At 41.6% G+C, this 23,418-nt stretch overlaps 20 non-coding genes across 20 annotated transcripts; all 20 read right to left on the bottom strand.

Annotated features, from left to right (window-relative positions):
- Positions 1–712: 712 nt before the first annotated feature.
- On the bottom strand, positions 713–831 carry LOC136755925 (5S ribosomal RNA). Its single transcript, XR_010818033.1, has one exon. It is a non-coding gene; the product is annotated as a 5S ribosomal RNA (ribosomal RNA).
- A 1,022-nt stretch (positions 832–1,853) lies between these two features.
- LOC136755944 (5S ribosomal RNA) lies at positions 1,854–1,972 on the bottom strand. Its single transcript, XR_010818052.1, has one exon. It is a non-coding gene; the product is annotated as a 5S ribosomal RNA (ribosomal RNA).
- A 1,022-nt stretch (positions 1,973–2,994) lies between these two features.
- LOC136755719 (5S ribosomal RNA) lies at positions 2,995–3,113 on the bottom strand. The gene has a single exon (XR_010817833.1). It is a non-coding gene; the product is annotated as a 5S ribosomal RNA (ribosomal RNA).
- Positions 3,114–4,161: 1,048 nt separating this feature from the next.
- LOC136755718 (5S ribosomal RNA) lies at positions 4,162–4,280 on the bottom strand. The gene has a single exon (XR_010817832.1). It is a non-coding gene; the product is annotated as a 5S ribosomal RNA (ribosomal RNA).
- Positions 4,281–5,303: 1,023 nt separating this feature from the next.
- Positions 5,304–5,422, bottom strand: LOC136755717 (5S ribosomal RNA). The gene has a single exon (XR_010817831.1). It is a non-coding gene; the product is annotated as a 5S ribosomal RNA (ribosomal RNA).
- A 1,048-nt stretch (positions 5,423–6,470) lies between these two features.
- LOC136755716 (5S ribosomal RNA) lies at positions 6,471–6,589 on the bottom strand. The gene has a single exon (XR_010817830.1). It is a non-coding gene; the product is annotated as a 5S ribosomal RNA (ribosomal RNA).
- Positions 6,590–7,611: 1,022 nt separating this feature from the next.
- Positions 7,612–7,730, bottom strand: LOC136755715 (5S ribosomal RNA). The gene has a single exon (XR_010817829.1). It is a non-coding gene; the product is annotated as a 5S ribosomal RNA (ribosomal RNA).
- A 1,022-nt stretch (positions 7,731–8,752) lies between these two features.
- On the bottom strand, positions 8,753–8,871 carry LOC136756443 (5S ribosomal RNA). The gene has a single exon (XR_010818527.1). It is a non-coding gene; the product is annotated as a 5S ribosomal RNA (ribosomal RNA).
- Positions 8,872–9,893: 1,022 nt separating this feature from the next.
- On the bottom strand, positions 9,894–10,012 carry LOC136755924 (5S ribosomal RNA). The gene has a single exon (XR_010818032.1). It is a non-coding gene; the product is annotated as a 5S ribosomal RNA (ribosomal RNA).
- Positions 10,013–11,034: 1,022 nt separating this feature from the next.
- Positions 11,035–11,153, bottom strand: LOC136756606 (5S ribosomal RNA). The gene has a single exon (XR_010818679.1). It is a non-coding gene; the product is annotated as a 5S ribosomal RNA (ribosomal RNA).
- Positions 11,154–12,175: 1,022 nt separating this feature from the next.
- On the bottom strand, positions 12,176–12,294 carry LOC136755923 (5S ribosomal RNA). The gene has a single exon (XR_010818031.1). It is a non-coding gene; the product is annotated as a 5S ribosomal RNA (ribosomal RNA).
- A 1,022-nt stretch (positions 12,295–13,316) lies between these two features.
- Positions 13,317–13,435, bottom strand: LOC136756605 (5S ribosomal RNA). Its single transcript, XR_010818678.1, has one exon. It is a non-coding gene; the product is annotated as a 5S ribosomal RNA (ribosomal RNA).
- A 1,022-nt stretch (positions 13,436–14,457) lies between these two features.
- Positions 14,458–14,576, bottom strand: LOC136756667 (5S ribosomal RNA). The gene has a single exon (XR_010818734.1). It is a non-coding gene; the product is annotated as a 5S ribosomal RNA (ribosomal RNA).
- A 1,022-nt stretch (positions 14,577–15,598) lies between these two features.
- LOC136756604 (5S ribosomal RNA) lies at positions 15,599–15,717 on the bottom strand. The gene has a single exon (XR_010818677.1). It is a non-coding gene; the product is annotated as a 5S ribosomal RNA (ribosomal RNA).
- A 1,022-nt stretch (positions 15,718–16,739) lies between these two features.
- Positions 16,740–16,858, bottom strand: LOC136755714 (5S ribosomal RNA). The gene has a single exon (XR_010817828.1). It is a non-coding gene; the product is annotated as a 5S ribosomal RNA (ribosomal RNA).
- Positions 16,859–17,880: 1,022 nt separating this feature from the next.
- On the bottom strand, positions 17,881–17,999 carry LOC136755842 (5S ribosomal RNA). Its single transcript, XR_010817952.1, has one exon. It is a non-coding gene; the product is annotated as a 5S ribosomal RNA (ribosomal RNA).
- A 1,022-nt stretch (positions 18,000–19,021) lies between these two features.
- On the bottom strand, positions 19,022–19,140 carry LOC136756665 (5S ribosomal RNA). Its single transcript, XR_010818733.1, has one exon. It is a non-coding gene; the product is annotated as a 5S ribosomal RNA (ribosomal RNA).
- Positions 19,141–20,162: 1,022 nt separating this feature from the next.
- On the bottom strand, positions 20,163–20,281 carry LOC136755713 (5S ribosomal RNA). The gene has a single exon (XR_010817827.1). It is a non-coding gene; the product is annotated as a 5S ribosomal RNA (ribosomal RNA).
- Positions 20,282–21,329: 1,048 nt separating this feature from the next.
- On the bottom strand, positions 21,330–21,448 carry LOC136755712 (5S ribosomal RNA). The gene has a single exon (XR_010817826.1). It is a non-coding gene; the product is annotated as a 5S ribosomal RNA (ribosomal RNA).
- Positions 21,449–22,470: 1,022 nt separating this feature from the next.
- LOC136755710 (5S ribosomal RNA) lies at positions 22,471–22,589 on the bottom strand. Its single transcript, XR_010817824.1, has one exon. It is a non-coding gene; the product is annotated as a 5S ribosomal RNA (ribosomal RNA).
- Between the last annotated feature and the right edge of the window lie 829 nt (positions 22,590–23,418).

Raw genomic sequence — 23,418 nt, 5'->3', positions numbered from 1 at the left:
GCATAATATTGCATATATTGTATTTTCAGGTGTGGGCATTCATCCTGTTTTAATTTTATTTTGAAAGCAGAAGAATCATTCAACAGGCTGCTGAGAGAAATGTAAACCAGTAAAATACATGAAGAAAAACAAACCTTGAATATAAGTGCAGTTGTTTAAACATTTGAAAAACTATAGTGAGGGGGTAAGAAAACACACAAATCCAGCAGCTCTTGTATTTCAGTGCACCAGAACCCAATATTATTGGCGAGTCGGGTAGTCCATCATCACAGTTCGAGGGCAGGCATAATTTCAGTTATTTCATCCCGTTTCATTCACATTCGTGCCTTGAATGAGATTGAATGTAATCTTTAGTCTCAAGTATGTTCCCAAGTTTTACACTTTCGTGCTTTGCATGAATGGGAAATGAACCGTGTGTGTTGAATGAGGTTCCTTGTGAGCATTGAACTTTGTACGGTGGAGTTCAGTTTTGTGTTGCTGTAATTGTGTCACTTATTGACGAAAAAGATGAGGCAACTTTAGTTCGTTTTACCCATGATGCTCAATTTATTTACGAATGTATCCTAGTTACTTAGGACCGTTTTCGTTGGAGAACAACATCTATTGTATGTGTGTGTATTTGGGGAAGTAAAATCTGAAATAATGATGAAATTGTGTGTATCCAAAGTTAAAACTCGTGATTTGTCGCCCTCTGGTGTGTAAAAGGTGCAAAAGCTTACAGCACCTGGTATTCCCAGGCGGTCTCCCATCCAAGTACTGACCAGGCCCGAGCCTGCTTAGCTTCCGAGATCAGACGAGATCGGGCGTATTCAGGCTAGTATGGCCGTAAGCGAGGGAAGCTGTCCCTGACACTCTACTTAAAGGGAAGGCAATATCCGTTTCTGACTTTTATATTTACCTTTGACCTGTCTCTCTCTCTGCTCTAAAGCCCGGGACACACCAGCGCGCCGCAGACAGTCCCTGCTAACACACAATGTTGTGGCAGACCGGAACTATATTTTACAACACGAACACATTGTATTGAGAGAACAGCTGTAGCTGAGTGCCTGCCAAGCCAGTCAAGCGCAATCTTGAGAAGGTGTGCATTTAAGTAAGGATGTCAATTGACATGCAGTATGAAAGGAGGTTGCATCACTATGATGCATAATATTGCATATATTGTATTTTCAGGTGTGGGCATTCATCCTGTTTTAATTTTATTTTGAAAGCAGAAGAATCATTCAACAGGCTGCTGAGAGAAATGTAAACCAGTAAAATACATGAAGAAAAACAAACCTTGAATATAAGTGCAGTTGTTTAAACATTTGAAAAACTATAGTGAGGGGGTAAGAAAACACACAAATCCAGCAGCTCTTGTATTTCAGTGCACCAGAACCCAATATTATTGGCGAGTCGGGTAGTCCATCATCACAGTTCGAGGGCAGGCATAATTTCAGTTATTTCATCCCGTTTCATTCACATTCGTGCCTTGAATGAGATTGAATGTAATCTTTAGTCTCAAGTATGTTCCCAAGTTTTACACTTTCGTGCTTTGCATGAATGGGAAATGAACCGTGTGTGTTGAATGAGGTTCCTTGTGAGCATTGAAATTTGTACGGTGGAGTTCAGTTTTGTGTTGCTGTAATTGTGTCACTTATTGACGAAAAAGATGAGGCAACTTTAGTTCGTTTTACCCATGATGCTCAATTTATTTACGAATGTATCCTAGTTACTTAGGACCGTTTTCGTTGGAGAACAACATCTATTGTATGTGTGTGTATTTGGGGAAGTAAAATCTGAAATAATGATGAAATTGTGTGTATCCAAAGTTAAAACTCGTGATTTGTCGCCCTCTGGTGTGTAAAAGGTGCAAAAGCTTGCAGCACCTGGTATTCCCAGGCGGTCTCCCATCCAAGTACTGACCAGGCCCGAGCCTGCTTAGCTTCCGAGATCGGACGAGATCGGGCGTATTCAGGCTGGTATGGCCGTAAGCGAGGGAAGCTGTCCCTGACACTCTACTTAAAGGGAAGGCAATATCCGTTTCTGACTTTTATATTTACCTTTGACCTGTCTCTCTCTCTGCTCTAAAGCCCGGGACACACCAGCGCGCCGCAGACAGTCCCTGCTAACACACAATGTTGTGGCAGACCGGAACTATATTTTACAACACGAACACATTGTATTGAGAGAACAGCTGTAGCTGAGTGCCTGCCAAGCCAGTCAAGCGCAATCTTGAGAAGGTGTGCATTTAAGTAAGGATGTCAATTGACATGCAGTATGAAAGGAGGTTGCATCACTATGATGCATAATATTGCATATATTGTATTTTCAGGTGTGGGCATTCATCCTGTTTTAATTTTATTTTGAAAGCAGAAGAATCATTCAACAGGCTGCTGAGAGAAATGTAAACCAGTAAAATACATGAAGAAAAACAAACCTTGAATATAAGTGCAGTTGTTTAAACATTTGAAAAACTATAGTGAGGGGGTAAGAAAACACACAAATCCAGCAGCTCTTGTATTTCAGTGCACCAGAACCCAATATTATTGGCGAGTCGGGTAGTCCATCATCACAGTTCGAGGGCAGGCATAATTTCAGTTATTTCATCCCGTTTCATTCACATTCGTGCCTTGAATGAGATTGAATGTAATCTTTAGTCTCAAGTATGTTCCCAAGTTTTACACTTTCGTGCTTTGCATGAATGGGAAATGAACCGTGTGTGTTGAATGAGGTTCCTTGTGAGCATTGAACTTTGTACGGTGGAGTTCAGTTTTGTGTTGCTGTAATTGTGTCACTTATTGACGAAAAAGATGAGGCAACTTTAGTTCGTTTTACCCATGATGCTCAATTTATTTACGAATGTATCCTAGTTACTTAGGACCGTTTTCGTTGGAGAACAACATCTATTGTATGTGTGTGTATTTGGGGAAGTAAAATCTGAAATAATGATGAAATTGTGTGTATCCAAAGTTAAAACTCGTGATTTGTCGCCCTCTGGTGTGTAAAAGGTGCAAAAGCTTACAGCACCTGGTATTCCCAGGCGGTCTCCCATCCAAGTACTGACCAGGCCCGAGCCTGCTTAGCTTCCGAGATCGGACGAGATCGGGCGTATTCAGGCTAGTATGGCCGTAAGCGAGGGAAGCTGTCCCTGACACTCTACTTAAAGGGAAGGCAATATCCGTTTCTGACTTTTATATTTACCTTTGACCTGTCTCTCTCTCTGCTCTAAAGCCCGGGACACACCAGCGCGCCGCAGACAGTCCCTGCTAACACACAATGTTGTGGCAGACCGGAACTATATTTTACAACACGAACACATTGTATTGAGAGAACAGCTGTAGCTGAGTGCCTGCCAAGCCAGTCAAGCGCAATCTTGAGAAGGTGTGCATTTAAGTAAGGATGTCAATTGACATGCAGTATGAAAGGAGGTTGTTAAGTCATGATGCTTAAAGACACAGGTCACTATGATGGATACATATTGCATATATTGTATTTTCAGGTGTGGGCATTCATCCTGTTTTAATTTTATTTTGAAAGCAGAAGAATCATTCAACAGGCTGCTGAGAGAAATGTAAACCAGTAAAATACATGAAGAAAAACAAACCTTGAATATAAGTGCAGTTGTTTAAACATTTGAAAAACTATAGTGAGGGGGTAAGAAAACACACAAATCCAGCAGCTCTTGTATTTCAGTGCACCAGAACCCAATATTATTGGCGAGTCGGGTAGTCCATCATCACAGTTCGAGGGCAGGCATAATTTCAGTTATTTCATCCCGTTTCATTCACATTCGTGCCTTGAATGAGATTGAATGTAATCTTTAGTCTCAAGTATGTTCCCAAGTTTTACACTTTCGTGCTTTGCATGAATGGGAAATGAACCGTGTGTGTTGAATGAGGTTCCTTGTGAGCATTGAACTTTGTACGGTGGAGTTCAGTTTTGTGTTGCTGTAATTGTGTCACTTATTGACGAAAAAGATGAGGCAACTTTAGTTCGTTTTACCCATGATGCTCAATTTATTTACGAATGTATCCTAGTTACTTAGGACCGTTTTAGTTGGAGAACAACATCTATTGTATGTGTGTGTATTTGGGGAAGTAAAATCTGAAATAATGATGAAATTGTGTGTATCCAAAGTTAAAACTCGTGATTTGTTGCCCTCTGGTGTGTAAAAGGTGCAAAAGCTTACAGCACCTGGTATTCCCAGGCGGTCTCCCATCCAAGTACTGACCAGGCCCGAGCCTGCTTAGCTTCCGAGATCGGACGAGATCGGGCGTATTCAGGCTAGTATGGCCGTAAGCGAGGGAAGCTGTCCCTGACACTCTACTTAAAGGGAAGGCAATATCCGTTTCTGACTTTCATATTTACCTTTGACCTGTCTCTCTCTCTGCTCTAAAGCCCGGGACACACCAGCGCGCCGCAGACAGTCCCTGCTAACACACAATGTTGTGGCAGACCGGAACTATATTTTACAACACGAACACATTGTATTGAGAGAACAGCTGTAGCTGAGTGCCTGCCAAGCCAGTCAAGCGCAATCTTGAGAAGGTGTGCATTTAAGTAAGGATGTCAATTGACATGCAGTATGAAAGGAGGTTGCATCACTATGATGGATACATATTGCATATATTGTATTTTCAGGTGTGGGCATTCATCCTGTTTTAATTTTATTTTGAAAGCAGAAGAATCATTCAACAGGCTGCTGAGAGAAATGTAAACCAGTAAAATACATGAAGAAAAACAAACCTTGAATATAAGTGCAGTTGTTTAAACATTTGAAAAACTATAGTGAGGGGGTAAGAAAACACACAAATCCAGCAGCTCTTGTATTTCAGTGCACCAGAACCCAATATTATTGGCGAGTCGGGTAGTCCATCATCACAGTTCGAGGGCAGGCATAATTTCAGTTATTTCATCCCGTTTCATTCACATTCGTGCCTTGAATGAGATTGAATGTAATCTTTAGTCTCAAGTATGTTCCCAAGTTTTACACTTTCGTGCTTTGCATGAATGGGAAATGAACCGTGTGTGTTGAATGAGGTTCCTTGTGAGCATTGAACTTTGTACGGTGGAGTTCAGTTTTGTGTTGCTGTAATTGTGTCACTTATTGACGAAAAAGATGAGGCAACTTTAGTTCGTTTTACCCATGATGCTCAATTTATTTACGAATGTATCCTAGTTACTTAGGACCGTTTTCGTTGGAGAACAACATCTATTGTATGTGTGTGTATTTGGGGAAGTAAAATCTGAAATAATGATGAAATTGTGTGTATCCAAAGTTAAAACTCGTGATTTGTCGCCCTCTGGTGTGTAAAAGGTGCAAAAGCTTACAGCACCTGGTATTCCCAGGCGGTCTCCCATCCAAGTACTGACCAGGCCCGAGCCTGCTTAGCTTCCGAGATCGGACGAGATCGGGCGTATTCAGGCTAGTATGGCCGTAAGCGAGGGAAGCTGTCCCTGACACTCTACTTAAAGGGAAGGCAATATCCGTTTCTGACTTTTATATTTACCTTTGACCTGTCTCTCTCTCTGCTCTAAAGCCCGGGACACAGCAGCGCGCCGCAGACAGTCCCTGCTAACACACAATGTTGTGGCAGACCGGAACTATATTTTACAACACGAACACATTGTATTGAGAGAACAGCTGTAGCTGAGTGCCTGCCAAGCCAGTCAAGCGCAATCTTGAGAAGGTGTGCATTTAAGTAAGGATGTCAATTGACATGCAGTATGAAAGGAGGTTGTTAAGTCATGATGCTTAAAGACACAGGTCACTATGATGGATACATATTGCATATATTGTATTTTCAGGTGTGGGCATTCATCCTGTTTTAATTTTATTTTGAAAGCAGAAGAATCATTCAACAGGCTGCTGAGAGAAATGTAAACCAGTAAAATACATGAAGAAAAACAAACCTTGAATATAAGTGCAGTTGTTTAAACATTTGAAAAACTATAGTGAGGGGGTAAGAAAACACACAAATCCAGCAGCTCTTGTATTTCAGTGCACCAGAACCCAATATTATTGGCGAGTCGGGTAGTCCATCATCACAGTTCGAGGGCAGGCATAATTTCAGTTATTTCATCCCGTTTCATTCACATTCGTGCCTTGAATGAGATTGAATGTAATCTTTAGTCTCAAGTATGTTCCCAAGTTTTACACTTTCGTGCTTTGCATGAATGGGAAATGAACCGTGTGTGTTGAATGAGGTTCCTTGTGAGCATTGAACTTTGTACGGTGGAGTTCAGTTTTGTGTTGCTGTAATTGTGTCACTTATTGACGAAAAAGATGAGGCAACTTTAGTTCGTTTTACCCATGATGCTCAATTTATTTACGAATGTATCCTAGTTACTTAGGACCGTTTTCGTTGGAGAACAACATCTATTGTATGTGTGTGTATTTGGGGAAGTAAAATCTGAAATAATGATGAAATTGTGTGTATCCAAAGTTAAAACTCGTGATTTGTCGCCCTCTGGTGTGTAAAAGGTGCAAAAGCTTACAGCACCTGGTATTCCCAGGCGGTCTCCCATCCAAGTACTGACCAGGCCCGAGCCTGCTTAGCTTCCGAGATCGGACGAGATCGGGCGTATTCAGGCTAGTATGGCCGTAAGCGAGGGATGCTGTCCCTGACACTCTACTTAAAGGGAAGGCAATATCCGTTTCTGACTTTTATATTTACCTTTGACCTGTCTCTCTCTCTGCTCTAAAGCCCGGGACACACCAGCGCGCCGCAGACAGTCCCTGCTAACACACAATGTTGTGGCAGACCGGAACTATATTTTACAACACGAACACATTGTATTGAGAGAACAGCTGTAGCTGAGTGCCTGCCAAGCCAGTCAAGCGCAATCTTGAGAAGGTGTGCATTTAAGTAAGGATGTCAATTGACATGCAGTATGAAAGGAGGTTGCATCACTATGATGCATAATATTGCATATATTGTATTTTCAGGTGTGGGCATTCATCCTGTTTTAATTTTATTTTGAAAGCAGAAGAATCATTCAACAGGCTGCTGAGAGAAATGTAAACCAGTAAAATACATGAAGAAAAACAAACCTTGAATATAAGTGCAGTTGTTTAAACATTTGAAAAACTATAGTGAGGGGGTAAGAAAACACACAAATCCAGCAGCTCTTGTATTTCAGTGCACCAGAACCCAATATTATTGGCGAGTCGGGTAGTCCATCATCACAGTTCGAGGGCAGGCATAATTTCAGTTATTTCATCCCGTTTCATTCACATTCGTGCCTTGAATGAGATTGAATGTAATCTTTAGTCTCAAGTATGTTCCCAAGTTTTACACTTTCGTGCTTTGCATGAATGGGAAATGAACCGTGTGTGTTGAATGAGGTTCCTTGTGAGCATTGAACTTTGTACGGTGGAGTTCAGTTTTGTGTTGCTGTAATTGTGTCACTTATTGACGAAAAAGATGAGGCAACTTTAGTTCGTTTTACCCATGATGCTCAATTTATTTACGAATGTATCCTAGTTACTTAGGACCGTTTTCGTTGGAGAACAACATCTATTGTATGTGTGTGTATTTGGGGAAGTAAAATCTGAAATAATGATGAAATTGTGTGTATCCAAAGTTAAAACTCGTGATTTGTCGCCCTCTGGTGTGTAAAAGGTGCAAAAGCTTACAGCACCTGGTATTCCCAGGCGGTCTCCCATCCAAGTACTGACCAGGCCCGAGCCTGCTTAGCTTCCGAGATCGGACGAGATCGGGCGTATTCAGGCTAGTATGGCCGTAAGCGAGGGAAGCTGTCCCTGACACTCTACTTAAAGGGAAGGCAATATCCGTTTCTGACTTTTATATTTACCTTTGACCTGTCTCTCTCTCTGCTCTAAAGCCCGGGACACACCAGCGCGCCGCAGACAGTCCCTGCTAACACACAATGTTGTGGCAGACCGGAACTATATTTTACAACACGAACACATTGTATTGAGAGAACAGCTGTAGCTGAGTGCCTGCCAAGCCAGTCAAGCGCAATCTTGAGAAGGTGTGCATTTAAGTAAGGATGTCAATTGACATGCAGTATGAAAGGAGGTTGCATCACTATGATGCATAATATTGCATATATTGTATTTTCAGGTGTGGGCATTCATCCTGTTTTAATTTTATTTTGAAAGCAGAAGAATCATTCAACAGGCTGCTGAGAGAAATGTAAACCAGTAAAATACATGAAGAAAAACAAACCTTGAATATAAGTGCAGTTGTTTAAACATTTGAAAAACTATAGTGAGGGGGTAAGAAAACACACAAATCCAGCAGCTCTTGTATTTCAGTGCACCAGAACCCAATATTATTGGCGAGTCGGGTAGTCCATCATCACAGTTCGAGGGCAGGCATAATTTCAGTTATTTCATCCCGTTTCATTCACATTCGTGCCTTGAATGAGATTGAATGTAATCTTTAGTCTCAAGTATGTTCCCAAGTTTTACACTTTCGTGCTTTGCATGAATGGGAAATGAACCGTGTGTGTTGAATGAGGTTCCTTGTGAGCATTGAACTTTGTACGGTGGAGTTCAGTTTTGTGTTGCTGTAATTGTGTCACTTATTGACGAAAAAGATGAGGCAACTTTAGTTCGTTTTACCCATGATGCTCAATTTATTTACGAATGTATCCTAGTTACTTAGGACCGTTTTCGTTGGAGAACAACATCTATTGTATGTGTGTGTATTTGGGGAAGTAAAATCTGAAATAATGATGAAATTGTGTGTATCCAAAGTTAAAACTCGTGATTTGTCGCCCTCTGGTGTGTAAAAGGTGCAAAAGCTTACAGCACCTGGTATTCCCAGGCAGTCTCCCATCCAAGTACTGACCAGGCCCGAGCCTGCTTAGCTTCCGAGATCGGACGAGATCGGGCGTATTCAGGCTAGTATGGCCGTAAGCGAGGGAAGCTGTCCCTGACACTCTACTTAAAGGGAAGGCAATATCCGTTTCTGACTTTTATATTTACCTTTGACCTGTCTCTCTCTCTGCTCTAAAGCCCGGGACACACCAGCGCGCCGCAGACAGTCCCTGCTAACACACAATGTTGTGGCAGACCGGAACTATATTTTACAACACGAACACATTGTATTGAGAGAACAGCTGTAGCTGAGTGCCTGCCAAGCCAGTCAAGCGCAATCTTGAGAAGGTGTGCATTTAAGTAAGGATGTCAATTGACATGCAGTATGAAAGGAGGTTGCATCACTATGATGCATAATATTGCATATATTGTATTTTCAGGTGTGGGCATTCATCCTGTTTTAATTTTATTTTGAAAGCAGAAGAATCATTCAACAGGCTGCTGAGAGAAATGTAAACCAGTAAAATACATGAAGAAAAACAAACCTTGAATATAAGTGCAGTTGTTTAAACATTTGAAAAACTATAGTGAGGGGGTAAGAAAACACACAAATCCAGCAGCTCTTGTATTTCAGTGCACCAGAACCCAATATTATTGGCGAGTCGGGTAGTCCATCATCACAGTTCGAGGGCAGGCATAATTTCAGTTATTTCATCCCGTTTCATTCACATTCGTGCCTTGAATGAGATTGAATGTAATCTTTAGTCTCAAGTATGTTCCCAAGTTTTACACTTTCGTGCTTTGCATGAATGGGAAATGAACCGTGTGTGTTGAATGAGGTTCCTTGTGAGCATTGAACTTTGTACGGTGGAGTTCAGTTTTGTGTTGCTGTAATTGTGTCACTTATTGACGAAAAAGATGAGGCAACTTTAGTTCGTTTTACCCATGATGCTCAATTTATTTACGAATGTATCCTAGTTACTTAGGACCGTTTTCGTTGGAGAACAACATCTATTGTATGTGTGTGTATTTGGGGAAGTAAAATCTGAAATAATGATGAAATTGAGTGTATCCAAAGTTAAAACTCGTGATTTGTCGCCCTCTGGTGTGTAAAAGGTGCAAAAGCTTACAGCACCTGGTATTCCCAGGCGGTCTCCCATCCAAGTACTGACCAGGCCCGAGCCTGCTTAGCTTCCGAGATCAGACGAGATCGGGCGTATTCAGGCTAGTATGGCCGTAAGCGAGGGAAGCTGTCCCTGACACTCTACTTAAAGGGAAGGCAATATCCGTTTCTGACTTTTATATTTACCTTTGACCTGTCTCTCTCTCTGCTCTAAAGCCCGGGACACACCAGCGCGCCGCAGACAGTCCCTGCTAACACACAATGTTGTGGCAGACCGGAACTATATTTTACAACACGAACACATTGTATTGAGAGAACAGCTGTAGCTGAGTGCCTGCCAAGCCAGTCAAGCGCAATCTTGAGAAGGTGTGCATTTAAGTAAGGATGTCAATTGACATGCAGTATGAAAGGAGGTTGCATCACTATGATGCATAATATTGCATATATTGTATTTTCAGGTGTGGGCATTCATCCTGTTTTAATTTTATTTTGAAAGCAGAAGAATCATTCAACAGGCTGCTGAGAGAAATGTAAACCAGTAAAATACATGAAGAAAAACAAACCTTGAATATAAGTGCAGTTGTTTAAACATTTGAAAAACTATAGTGAGAAGGTAAGAAAACACACAAATCCAGCAGCTCTTGTATTTCAGTGCACCAGAACCCAATATTATTGGCGAGTCGGGTAGTCCATCATCACAGTTCGAGGGCAGGCATAATTTCAGTTATTTCATCCCGTTTCATTCACATTCGTGCCTTGAATGAGATTGAATGTAATCTTTAGTCTCAAGTATGTTCCCAAGTTTTACACTTTCGTGCTTTGCATGAATGGGAAATGAACCGTGTGTGTTGAATGAGGTTCCTTGTGAGCATTGAACTTTGTACGGTGGAGTTCAGTTTTGTGTTGCTGTAATTGTGTCACTTATTGACGAAAAAGATGAGGCAACTTTAGTTCGTTTTACCCATGATGCTCAATTTATTTACGAATGTATCCTAGTTACTTAGGACCGTTTTCGTTGGAGAACAACATCTATTGTATGTGTGTGTATTTGGGGAAGTAAAATCTGAAATAATGATGAAATTGTGTGTATCCAAAGTTAAAACTCGTGATTTGTCGCCCTCTGGTGTGTAAAAGGTGCAAAAGCTTGCAGCACCTGGTATTCCCAGGCGGTCTCCCATCCAAGTACTGACCAGGCCCGAGCCTGCTTAGCTTCCGAGATCGGACGAGATCGGGCGTATTCAGGCTAGTATGGCCGTAAGCGAGGGAAGCTGTCCCTGACACTCTACTTAAAGGGAAGGCAATATCCGTTTCTGACTTTTATATTTACCTTTGACCTGTCTCTCTCTCTGCTCTAAAGCCCGGGACACACCAGCGCGCCGCAGACAGTCCCTGCTAACACACAATGTTGTGGCAGACCGGAACTATATTTTACAACACGAACACATTGTATTGAGAGAACAGCTGTAGCTGAGTGCCTGCCAAGCCAGTCAAGCGCAATCTTGAGAAGGTGTGCATTTAAGTAAGGATGTCAATTGACATGCAGTATGAAAGGAGGTTGCATCACTATGATGCATAATATTGCATATATTGTATTTTCAGGTGTGGGCATTCATCCTGTTTTAATTTTATTTTGAAAGCAGAAGAATCATTCAACAGGCTGCTGAGAGAAATGTAAACCAGTAAAATACATGAAGAAAAACAAACCTTGAATATAAGTGCAGTTGTTTAAACATTTGAAAAACTATAGTGAGGGGGTAAGAAAACACACAAATCCAGCAGCTCTTGTATTTCAGTGCACCAGAACCCAATATTATTGGCGAGTCGGGTAGTCCATCATCACAGTTCGAGGGCAGGCATAATTTCAGTTATTTCATCCCGTTTCATTCACATTCGTGCCTTGAATGAGATTGAATGTAATCTTTAGTCTCAAGTATGTTCCCAAGTTTTACACTTTCGTGCTTTGCATGAATGGGAAATGAACCGTGTGTGTTGAATGAGGTTCCTTGTGAGCATTGAACTTTGTACGGTGGAGTTCAGTTTTGTGTTGCTGTAATTGTGTCACTTATTGACGAAAAAGATGAGGCAACTTTAGTTCGTTTTACCCATGATGCTCAATTTATTTACGAATGTATCCTAGTTACTTAGGACCGTTTTCGTTGGAGAACAACATCTATTGTATGTGTGTGTATTTGGGGAAGTAAAATCTGAAATAATGATGAAATTGAGTGTATCCAAAGTTAAAACTCGTGATTTGTCGCCCTCTGGTGTGTAAAAGGTGCAAAAGCTTACAGCACCTGGTATTCCCAGGCGGTCTCCCATCCAAGTACTGACCAGGCCCGAGCCTGCTTAGCTTCCGAGATCAGACGAGATCGGGCGTATTCAGGCTAGTATGGCCGTAAGCGAGGGAAGCTGTCCCTGACACTCTACTTAAAGGGAAGGCAATATCCGTTTCTGACTTTTATATTTACCTTTGACCTGTCTCTCTCTCTGCTCTAAAGCCCGGGACACACCAGCGCGCCGCAGACAGTCCCTGCTAACACACAATGTTGTGGCAGACCGGAACTATATTTTACAACACGAACACATTGTATTGAGAGAACAGCTGTAGCTGAGTGCCTGCCAAGCCAGTCAAGCGCAATCTTGAGAAGGTGTGCATTTAAGTAAGGATGTCAATTGACATGCAGTATGAAAGGAGGTTGCATCACTATGATGCATAATATTGCATATATTGTATTTTCAGGTGTGGGCATTCATCCTGTTTTAATTTTATTTTGAAAGCAGAAGAATCATTCAACAGGCTGCTGAGAGAAATGTAAACCAGTAAAATACATGAAGAAAAACAAACCTTGAATATAAGTGCAGTTGTTTAAACATTTGAAAAACTATAGTGAGAAGGTAAGAAAACACACAAATCCAGCAGCTCTTGTATTTCAGTGCACCAGAACCCAATATTATTGGCGAGTCGGGTAGTCCATCATCACAGTTCGAGGGCAGGCATAATTTCAGTTATTTCATCCCGTTTCATTCACATTCGTGCCTTGAATGAGATTGAATGTAATCTTTAGTCTCAAGTATGTTCCCAAGTTTTACACTTTCGTGCTTTGCATGAATGGGAAATGAACCGTGTGTGTTGAATGAGGTTCCTTGTGAGCATTGAACTTTGTACGGTGGAGTTCAGTTTTGTGTTGCTGTAATTGTGTCACTTATTGACGAAAAAGATGAGGCAACTTTAGTTCGTTTTACCCATGATGCTCAATTTATTTACGAATGTATCCTAGTTACTTAGGACCGTTTTCGTTGGAGAACAACATCTATTGTATGTGTGTGTATTTGGGGAAGTAAAATCTGAAATAATGATGAAATTGTGTGTATCCAAAGTTAAAACTCGTGATTTGTCGCCCTCTGGTGTGTAAAAGGTGCAAAAGCTTGCAGCACCTGGTATTCCCAGGCGGTCTCCCATCCAAGTACTGACCAGGCCCGAGCCTGCTTAGCTTCCGAGATCGGACGAGATCGGGCGTATTCAGGCTAGTATGGCCGTAAGCGAGGGAAGCTGTCCCTGACACTCTACTTAAAGGGAAGGCAATATCCGTTTCTGACTTTTATATTTACCTTTGACCTGTCTCTCTCTCTGCTCTAAAGCCCGGGACACACCAGCGCGCCGCAGACAGTCCCTGCTAACACACAATGTTGTGGCAGACCGGAACTATATTTTACAACACGAACACATTGTATTGAGAGAACAGCTGTAGCTGAGTGCCTGCCAAGCCAGTCAAGCGCAATCTTGAGAAGGTGTGCATTTAAGTAAGGATGTCAATTGACATGCAGTATGAAAGGAGGTTGCATCACTATGATGCATAATATTGCATATATTGTATTTTCAGGTGTGGGCATTCATCCTGTTTTAATTTTATTTTGAAAGCAGAAGAATCATTCAACAGGCTGCTGAGAGAAATGTAAACCAGTAAAATACATGAAGAAAAACAAACCTTGAATATAAGTGCAGTTGTTTAAACATTTGAAAAACTATAGTGAGGGGGTAAGAAAACACACAAATCCAGCAGCTCTTGTATTTCAGTGCACCAGAACCCAATATTATTGGCGAGTCGGGTAGTCCATCATCACAGTTCGAGGGCAGGCATAATTTCAGTTATTTCATCCCGTTTCAATCACATTCGTGCCTTGAATGAGATTGAATGTAATCTTTAGTCTCAAGTATGTTCCCAAGTTTTACACTTTCGTGCTTTGCATGAATGGGAAATGAACCGTGTGTGTTGAATGAGGTTCCTTGTGAGCATTGAACTTTGTACGGTGGAGTTCAGTTTTGTGTTGCTGTAATTGTGTCACTTATTGACGAAAAAGATGAGGCAACTTTAGTTCGTTTTACCCATGATGCTCAATTTATTTACGAATGTATCCTAGTTACTTAGGACCGTTTTCGTTGGAGAACAACATCTATTGTATGTGTGTGTATTTGGGGAAGTAAAATCTGAAATAATGATGAAATTGTGTGTATCCAAAGTTAAAACTCGTGATTTGTCGCCCTCTGGTGTGTAAAAGGTGCAAAAGCTTACAGCACCTGGTATTCCCAGGCGGTCTCCCATCCAAGTACTGACCAGGCCCGAGCCTGCTTAGCTTCCGAGATCGGACGAGATCGGGCTTATTCAGGCTAGTATGGCCGTAAGCGAGGGAAGCTGTCCCTGACACTCTACTTAAAGGGAAGGCAATATCCGTTTCTGACTTTTATATTTACCTTTGACCTGTCTCTCTCTCTGCTCTAAAGCCCGGGACACACCAGCGCGCCGCAGACAGTCCCTGCTAACACACAATGTTGTGGCAGACCGGAACTATATTTTACAACACGAACACATTGTATTGAGAGAACAGCTGTAGCTGAGTGCCTGCCAAGCCAGTCAAGCGCAATCTTGAGAAGGTGTGCATTTAAGTAAGGATGTCAATTGACATGCAGTATGAAAGGAGGTTGCATCACTATGATGCATAATATTGCATATATTGTATTTTCAGGTGTGGGCATTCATCCTGTTTTAATTTTATTTTGAAAGCAGAAGAATCATTCAACAGGCTGCTGAGAGAAATGTAAACCAGTAAAATACATGAAGAAAAACAAACCTTGAATATAAGTGCAGTTGTTTAAACATTTGAAAAACTATAGTGAGGGGGTAAGAAAACACACAAATCCAGCAGCTCTTGTATTTCAGTGCACCAGAACCCAATATTATTGGCGAGTCGGGTAGTCCATCATCACAGTTCGAGGGCAGGCATAATTTCAGTTATTTCATCCCGTTTCATTCACATTCGTGCCTTGAATGAGATTGAATGTAATCTTTAGTCTCAAGTATGTTCCCAAGTTTTACACTTTCGTGCTTTGCATGAATGGGAAATGAACCGTGTGTGTTGAATGAGGTTCCTTGTGAGCATTGAACTTTGTACGGTGGAGTTCAGTTTTGTGTTGCTGTAATTGTGTCACTTATTGACGAAAAAGATGAGGCAACTTTAGTTCGTTTTACCCATGATGCTCAATTTATTTACGAATGTATCCTAGTTACTTAGGACCGTTTTCGTTGGAGAACAACATCTATTGTATGTGTGTGTATTTGGGGAAGTAAAATCTGAAATAATGATGAAATTGTGTGTATCCAAAGTTAAAACTCGTGATTTGTCGCCCTCTGGTGTGTAAAAGGTGCAAAAGCTTGCAGCACCTGGTATTCCCAGGCGGTCTCCCATCCAAGTACTGACCAGGCCCGAGCCTGCTTAGCTTCCGAGATCGGACGAGATCGGGCGTATTCAGGCTAGTATGGCCGTAAGCGAGGGAAGCTGTCCCTGACACTCTACTTAAAGGGAAGGCAATATCCGTTTCTGACTTTTATATTTACCTTTGACCTGTCTCTCTCTCTGCTCTAAAGCCCGGGACACACCAGCGCGCCGCAGACAGTCCCTGCTAACACACAATGTTGTGGCAGACCGGAACTATATTTTACAACACGAACACATTGTATTGAGAGAACAGCTGTAGCTGAGTGCCTGCCAAGCCAGTCAAGCGCAATCTTGAGAAGGTGTGCATTTAAGTAAGGATGTCAATTGACATGCAGTATGAAAGGAGGTTGCATCACTATGATGCATAATATTGCATATATTGTATTTTCAGGTGTGGGCATTCATCCTGTTTTAATTTTATTTTGAAAGCAGAAGAATCATTCAACAGGCTGCTGAGAGAAATGTAAACCAGTAAAATACATGAAGAAAAACAAACCTTGAATATAAGTGCAGTTGTTTAAACATTTGAAAAACTATAGTGAGGGGGTAAGAAAACACACAAATCCAGCAGCTCTTGTATTTCAGTGCACCAGAACCCAATATTATTGGCGAGTCGGGTAGTCCATCATCACAGTTCGAGGGCAGGCATAATTTCAGTTATTTCATCCCGTTTCAATCACATTCGTGCCTTGAATGAGATTGAATGTAATCTTTAGTCTCAAGTATGTTCCCAAGTTTTACACTTTCGTGCTTTGCATGAATGGGAAATGAACCGTGTGTGTTGAATGAGGTTCCTTGTGAGCATTGAACTTTGTACGGTGGAGTTCAGTTTTGTGTTGCTGTAATTGTGTCACTTATTGACGAAAAAGATGAGGCAACTTTAGTTCGTTTTACCCATGATGCTCAATTTATTTACGAATGTATCCTAGTTACTTAGGACCGTTTTCGTTGGAGAACAACATCTATTGTATGTGTGTGTATTTGGGGAAGTAAAATCTGAAATAATGATGAAATTGTGTGTATCCAAAGTTAAAACTCGTGATTTGTCGCCCTCTGGTGTGTAAAAGGTGCAAAAGCTTACAGCACCTGGTATTCCCAGGCGGTCTCCCATCCAAGTACTGACCAGGCCCGAGCCTGCTTAGCTTCCGAGATCGGACGAGATCGGGCGTATTCAGGCTAGTATGGCCGTAAGCGAGGGAAGCTGTCCCTGACACTCTACTTAAAGGGAAGGCAATATCCGTTTCTGACTTTTATATTTACCTTTGACCTGTCTCTCTCTCTGCTCTAAAGCCCGGGACACACCAGCGCGCCGCAGACAGTCCCTGCTAACACACAATGTTGTGGCAGACCGGAACTATATTTTACAACACGAACACATTGTATTGAGAGAACAGCTGTAGCTGAGTGCCTGCCAAGCCAGTCAAGCGCAATCTTGAGAAGGTGTGCATTTAAGTAAGGATGTCAATTGACATGCAGTATGAAAGGAGGTTGCATCACTATGATGCATAATATTGCATATATTGTATTTTCAGGTGTGGGCATTCATCCTGTTTTAATTTTATTTTGAAAGCAGAAGAATCATTCAACAGGCTGCTGAGAGAAATGTAAACCAGTAAAATACATGAAGAAAAACAAACCTTGAATATAAGTGCAGTTGTTTAAACATTTGAAAAACTATAGTGAGGGGGTAAGAAAACACACAAATCCAGCAGCTCTTGTATTTCAGTGCACCAGAACCCAATATTATTGGCGAGTCGGGTAGTCCATCATCACAGTTCGAGGGCAGGCATAATTTCAGTTATTTCATCCTGTTTCATTCACATTCGTGCCTTGAATGAGATTGAATGTAATCTTTAGTCTCAAGTATGTTCCCAAGTTTTACACTTTCGTGCTTTGCATGAATGGGAAATGAACCGTGTGTGTTGAATGAGGTTCCTTGTGAGCATTGAACTTTGTACGGTGGAGTTCAGTTTTGTGTTGCTGTAATTGTGTCACTTATTGACGAAAAAGATGAGGCAACTTTAGTTCGTTTTACCCATGATGCTCAATTTATTTACGAATGTATCCTAGTTACTTAGGACCGTTTTCGTTGGAGAACAACATCTATTGTATGTGTGTGTATTTGGGGAAGTAAAATCTGAAATAATGATGAAATTGTGTGTATCCAAAGTTAAAACTCGTGATTTGTCGCCCTCTGGTGTGTAAAAGGTGCAAAAGCTTACAGCACCTGGTATTCCCAGGGGGTCTCCCATCCAAGTACTGACCAGGCCCGAGCCTGCTTAGCTTCCGAGATCGGACGAGATCGGGCGTATTCAGGCTAGTATGGCCGTAAGCGAGGGAAGCTGTCCCTGACACTCTACTTAAAGGGAAGGCAATATCCGTTTCTGACTTTTATATTTACCTTTGACCTGTCTCTCTCTCTGCTCTAAAGCCCGGGACACACCAGCGCGCCGCAGACAGTCCCTGCTAACACACAATGTTGTGGCAGACCGGAACTATATTTTACAACACGAACACATTGTATTGAGAGAACAGCTGTAGCTGAGTGCCTGCCAAGCCAGTCAAGCGCAATCTTGAGAAGGTGTGCATTTAAGTAAGGATGTCAATTGACATGCAGTATGAAAGGAGGTTGCATCACTATGATGCATAATATTGCATATATTGTATTTTCAGGTGTGGGCATTCATCCTGTTTTAATTTTATTTTGAAAGCAGAAGAATCATTCAACAGGCTGCTGAGAGAAATGTAAACCAGTAAAATACATGAAGAAAAACAAACCTTGAATATAAGTGCAGTTGTTTAAACATTTGAAAAACTATAGTGAGGGGGTAAGAAAACACACAAATCCAGCAGCTCTTGTATTTCAGTGCACCAGAACCCAATATTATTGGCGAGTCGGGTAGTCCATCATCACAGTTCGAGGGCAGGCATAATTTCAGTTATTTCATCCCGTTTCAATCACATTCGTGCCTTGAATGAGATTGAATGTAATCTTTAGTCTCAAGTATGTTCCCAAGTTTTACACTTTCGTGCTTTGCATGAATGGGAAATGAACCGTGTGTGTTGAATGAGGTTCCTTGTGAGCATTGAACTTTGTACGGTGGAGTTCAGTTTTGTGTTGCTGTAATTGTGTCACTTATTGACGAAAAAGATGAGGCAACTTTAGTTCGTTTTACCCATGATGCTCAATTTATTTACGAATGTATCCTAGTTACTTAGGACCGTTTTCGTTGGAGAACAACATCTATTGTATGTGTGTGTATTTGGGGAAGTAAAATCTGAAATAATGATGAAATTGTGTGTATCCAAAGTTAAAACTCGTGATTTGTCGCCCTCTGGTGTGTAAAAGGTGCAAAAGCTTACAGCACCTGGTATTCCCAGGCGGTCTCCCATCCAAGTACTGACCAGGCCCGAGCCTGCTTAGCTTCCGAGATCGGACGAGATCGGGCTTATTCAGGCTAGTATGGCCGTAAGCGAGGGATGCTGTCCCTGACACTCTACTTAAAGGGAAGGCAATATCCGTTTCTGACTTTTATATTTACCTTTGACCTGTCTCTCTCTCTGCTCTAAAGCCCGGGACACACCAGCGCGCCGCAGACAGTCCCTGCTAACACACAATGTTGTGGCAGACCGGAACTATATTTTACAACACGAACACATTGTATTGAGAGAACAGCTGTAGCTGAGTGCCTGCCAAGCCAGTCAAGCGCAATCTTGAGAAGGTGTGCATTTAAGTAAGGATGTCAATTGACATGCAGTATGAAAGGAGGTTGCATCACTATGATGCATAATATTGCATATATTGTATTTTCAGGTGTGGGCATTCATCCTGTTTTAATTTTATTTTGAAAGCAGAAGAATCATTCAACAGGCTGCTGAGAGAAATGTAAACCAGTAAAATACATGAAGAAAAACAAACCTTGAATATAAGTGCAGTTGTTTAAACATTTGAAAAACTATAGTGAGGGGGTACGAAAACACACAAATCCAGCAGCTCTTGTATTTCAGTGCACCAGAACCCAATATTATTGGCGAGTCGGGTAGTCCATCATCACAGTTCGAGGGCAGGCATAATTTCAGTTATTTCATCCCGTTTCATTCACATTCGTGCCTTGAATGAGATTGAATGTAATCTTTAGTCTCAAGTATGTTCCCAAGTTTTACACTTTCGTGCTTTGCATGAATGGGAAATGAACCGTGTGTGTTGAATGAGGTTCCTTGTGAGCATTGAACTTTGTACGGTGGAGTTCAGTTTTGTGTTGCTGTAATTGTGTCACTTATTGACGAAAAAGATGAGGCAACTTTAGTTCGTTTTACCCATGATGCTCAATTTATTTACGAATGTATCCTAGTTACTTAGGACCGTTTTCGTTGGAGAACAACATCTATTGTATGTGTGTGTATTTGGGGAAGTAAAATCTGAAATAATGATGAAATTGTGTGTATCCAAAGTTAAAACTCGTGATTTGTCGCCCTCTGGTGTGTAAAAGGTGCAAAAGCTTACAGCACCTGGTATTCCCAGGCGGTCTCCCATCCAAGTACTGACCAGGCCCGAGCCTGCTTAGCTTCCGAGATCGGACGAGATCGGGCGTATTCAGGCTAGTATGGCCGTAAGCGAGGGAAGCTGTCCCTGACACTCTACTTAAAGGGAAGGCAATATCCGTTTCTGACTTTTATATTTACCTTTGACCTGTCTCTCTCTCTGCTCTAAAGCCCGGGACACAGCAGCGCGCCGCAGACAGTCCCTGCTAACACACAATGTTGTGGCAGACCGGAACTATATTTTACAACACGAACACATTGTATTGAGAGAACAGCTGTAGCTGAGTGCCTGCCAAGCCAGTCAAGCGCAATCTTGAGAAGGTGTGCATTTAAGTAAGGATGTCAATTGACATGCAGTATGAAAGGAGGTTGTTAAGTCATGATGCTTAAAGACACAGGTCACTATGATGGATACATATTGCATATATTGTATTTTCAGGTGTGGGCATTCATCCTGTTTTAATTTTATTTTGAAAGCAGAAGAATCATTCAACAGGCTGCTGAGAGAAATGTAAACCAGTAAAATACATGAAGAAAAACAAACCTTGAATATAAGTGCAGTTGTTTAAACATTTGAAAAACTATAGTGAGGGGGTAAGAAAACACACAAATCCAGCAGCTCTTGTATTTCAGTGCACCAGAACCCAATATTATTGGCGAGTCGGGTAGTCCATCATCACAGTTCGAGGGCAGGCATAATTTCAGTTATTTCATCCCGTTTCATTCACATTCGTGCCTTGAATGAGATTGAATGTAATCTTTAGTCTCAAGTATGTTCCCAAGTTTTACACTTTCGTGCTTTGCATGAATGGGAAATGAACCGTGTGTGTTGAATGAGGTTCCTTGTGAGCATTGAACTTTGTACGGTGGAGTTCAGTTTTGTGTTGCTGTAATTGTGTCACTTATTGACGAAAAAGATGAGGCAACTTTAGTTCGTTTTACCCATGATGCTCAATTTATTTACGAATGTATCCTAGTTACTTAGGACCGTTTTCGTTGGAGAACAACATCTATTGTATGTGTGTGTATTTGGGGAAGTAAAATCTGAAATAATGATGAAATTGTGTGTATCCAAAGTTAAAACTCGTGATTTGTCGCCCTCTGGTGTGTAAAAGGTGCAAAAGCTTACAGCACCTGGTATTCCCAGGCGGTCTCCCATCCAAGTACTGACCAGGCCCGAGCCTGCTTAGCTTCCGAGATCGGACGAGATCGGGCGTATTCAGGCTAGTATGGCCGTAAGCGAGGGATGCTGTCCCTGACACTCTACTTAAAGGGAAGGCAATATCCGTTTCTGACTTTTATATTTACCTTTGACCTGTCTCTCTCTCTGCTCTAAAGCCCGGGACACACCAGCGCGCCGCAGACAGTCCCTGCTAACACACAATGTTGTGGCAGACCGGAACTATATTTTACAACACGAACACATTGTATTGAGAGAACAGCTGTAGCTGAGTGCCTGCCAAGCCAGTCAAGCGCAATCTTGAGAAGGTGTGCATTTAAGTAAGGATGTCAATTGACATGCAGTATGAAAGGAGGTTGCATCACTATGATGCATAATATTGCATATATTGTATTTTCAGGTGTGGGCATTCATCCTGTTTTAATTTTATTTTGAAAGCAGAAGAATCATTCAACAGGCTGCTGAGAGAAATGTAAACCAGTAAAATACATGAAGAAAAACAAACCTTGAATATAAGTGCAGTTGTTTAAACATTTGAAAAACTATAGTGAGGGGGTAAGAAAACACACAAATCCAGCAGCTCTTGTATTTCAGTGCACCAGAACCCAATATTATTGGCGAGTCGGGTAGTCCATCATCACAGTTCGAGGGCAGGCATAATTTCAGTTATTTCATCCCGTTTCATTCACATTCGTGCCTTGAATGAGATTGAATGTAATCTTTAGTCTCAAGTATGTTCCCAAGTTTTACACTTTCGTGCTTTGCATGAATGGGAAATGAACCGTGTGTGTTGAATGAGGTTCCTTGTGAGCATTGAACTTTGTACGGTGGAGTTCAGTTTTGTGTTGCTGTAATTGTGTCACTTATTGACGAAAAAGATGAGGCAACTTTAGTTCGTTTTACCCATGATGCTCAATTTATTTACGAATGTATCCTAGTTACTTAGGACCGTTTTCGTTGGAGAACAACATCTATTGTATGTGTGTGTATTTGGGGAAGTAAAATCTGAAATAATGATGAAATTGTGTGTATCCAAAGTTAAAACTCGTGATTTGTCGCCCTCTGGTGTGTAAAAGGTGCAAAAGCTTACAGCACCTGGTATTCCCAGGCGGTCTCCCATCCAAGTACTGACCAGGCCCGAGCCTGCTTAGCTTCCGAGATCGGACGAGATCGGGCGTATTCAGGCTAGTATGGCCGTAAGCGAGGGAAGCTGTCCCTGACACTCTACTTAAAGGGAAGGCAATATCCGTTTCTGACTTTTATATTTACCTTTGACCTGTCTCTCTCTCTGCTCTAAAGCCCGGGACACACCAGCGCGCCGCAGACAGTCCCTGCTAACACACAATGTTGTGGCAGACCGGAACTATATTTTACAACACGAACACATTGTATTGAGAGAACAGCTGTAGCTGAGTGCCTGCCAAGCCAGTCAAGCGCAATCTTGAGAAGGTGTGCATTTAAGTAAGGATGTCAATTGACATGCAGTATGAAAGGAGGTTGCATCACTATGATGCATAATATTGCATATATTGTATTTTCAGGTGTGGGCATTCATCCTGTTTTAATTTTATTTTGAAAGCAGAAGAATCATTCAACAGGCTGCTGAGAGAAATGTAAACCAGTAAAATACATGAAGAAAAACAAACCTTGAATATAAGTGCAGTTGTTTAAACATTTGAAAAACTATAGTGAGGGGGTAAGAAAACACACAAATCCAGCAGCTCTTGTATTTCAGTGCACCAGAACCCAATATTATTGGCGAGTCGGGTAGTCCATCATCACAGTTCGAGGGCAGGCATAATTTCAGTTATTTCATCCCGTTTCATTCACATTCGTGCCTTGAATGAGATTGAATGTAATCTTTAGTCTCAAGTATGTTCCCAAGTTTTACACTTTCGTGCTTTGCATGAATGGGAAATGAACCGTGTGTGTTGAATGAGGTTCCTTGTGAGCATTGAACTTTGTACGGTGGAGTTCAGTTTTGTGTTGCTGTAATTGTGTCACTTATTGACGAAAAAGATGAGGCAACTT

Source organism: Amia ocellicauda, chromosome 8 (genome assembly GCF_036373705.1).
Source record: "Amia ocellicauda isolate fAmiCal2 chromosome 8, fAmiCal2.hap1, whole genome shotgun sequence".
In the NCBI taxonomy this organism is placed as follows: domain Eukaryota; kingdom Metazoa; phylum Chordata; class Actinopteri; order Amiiformes; family Amiidae; genus Amia; species Amia ocellicauda.
The sequence above is the reverse complement of the archived record's forward strand: the minus strand, read 5'-3'. Positions and strand labels throughout refer to the sequence as shown.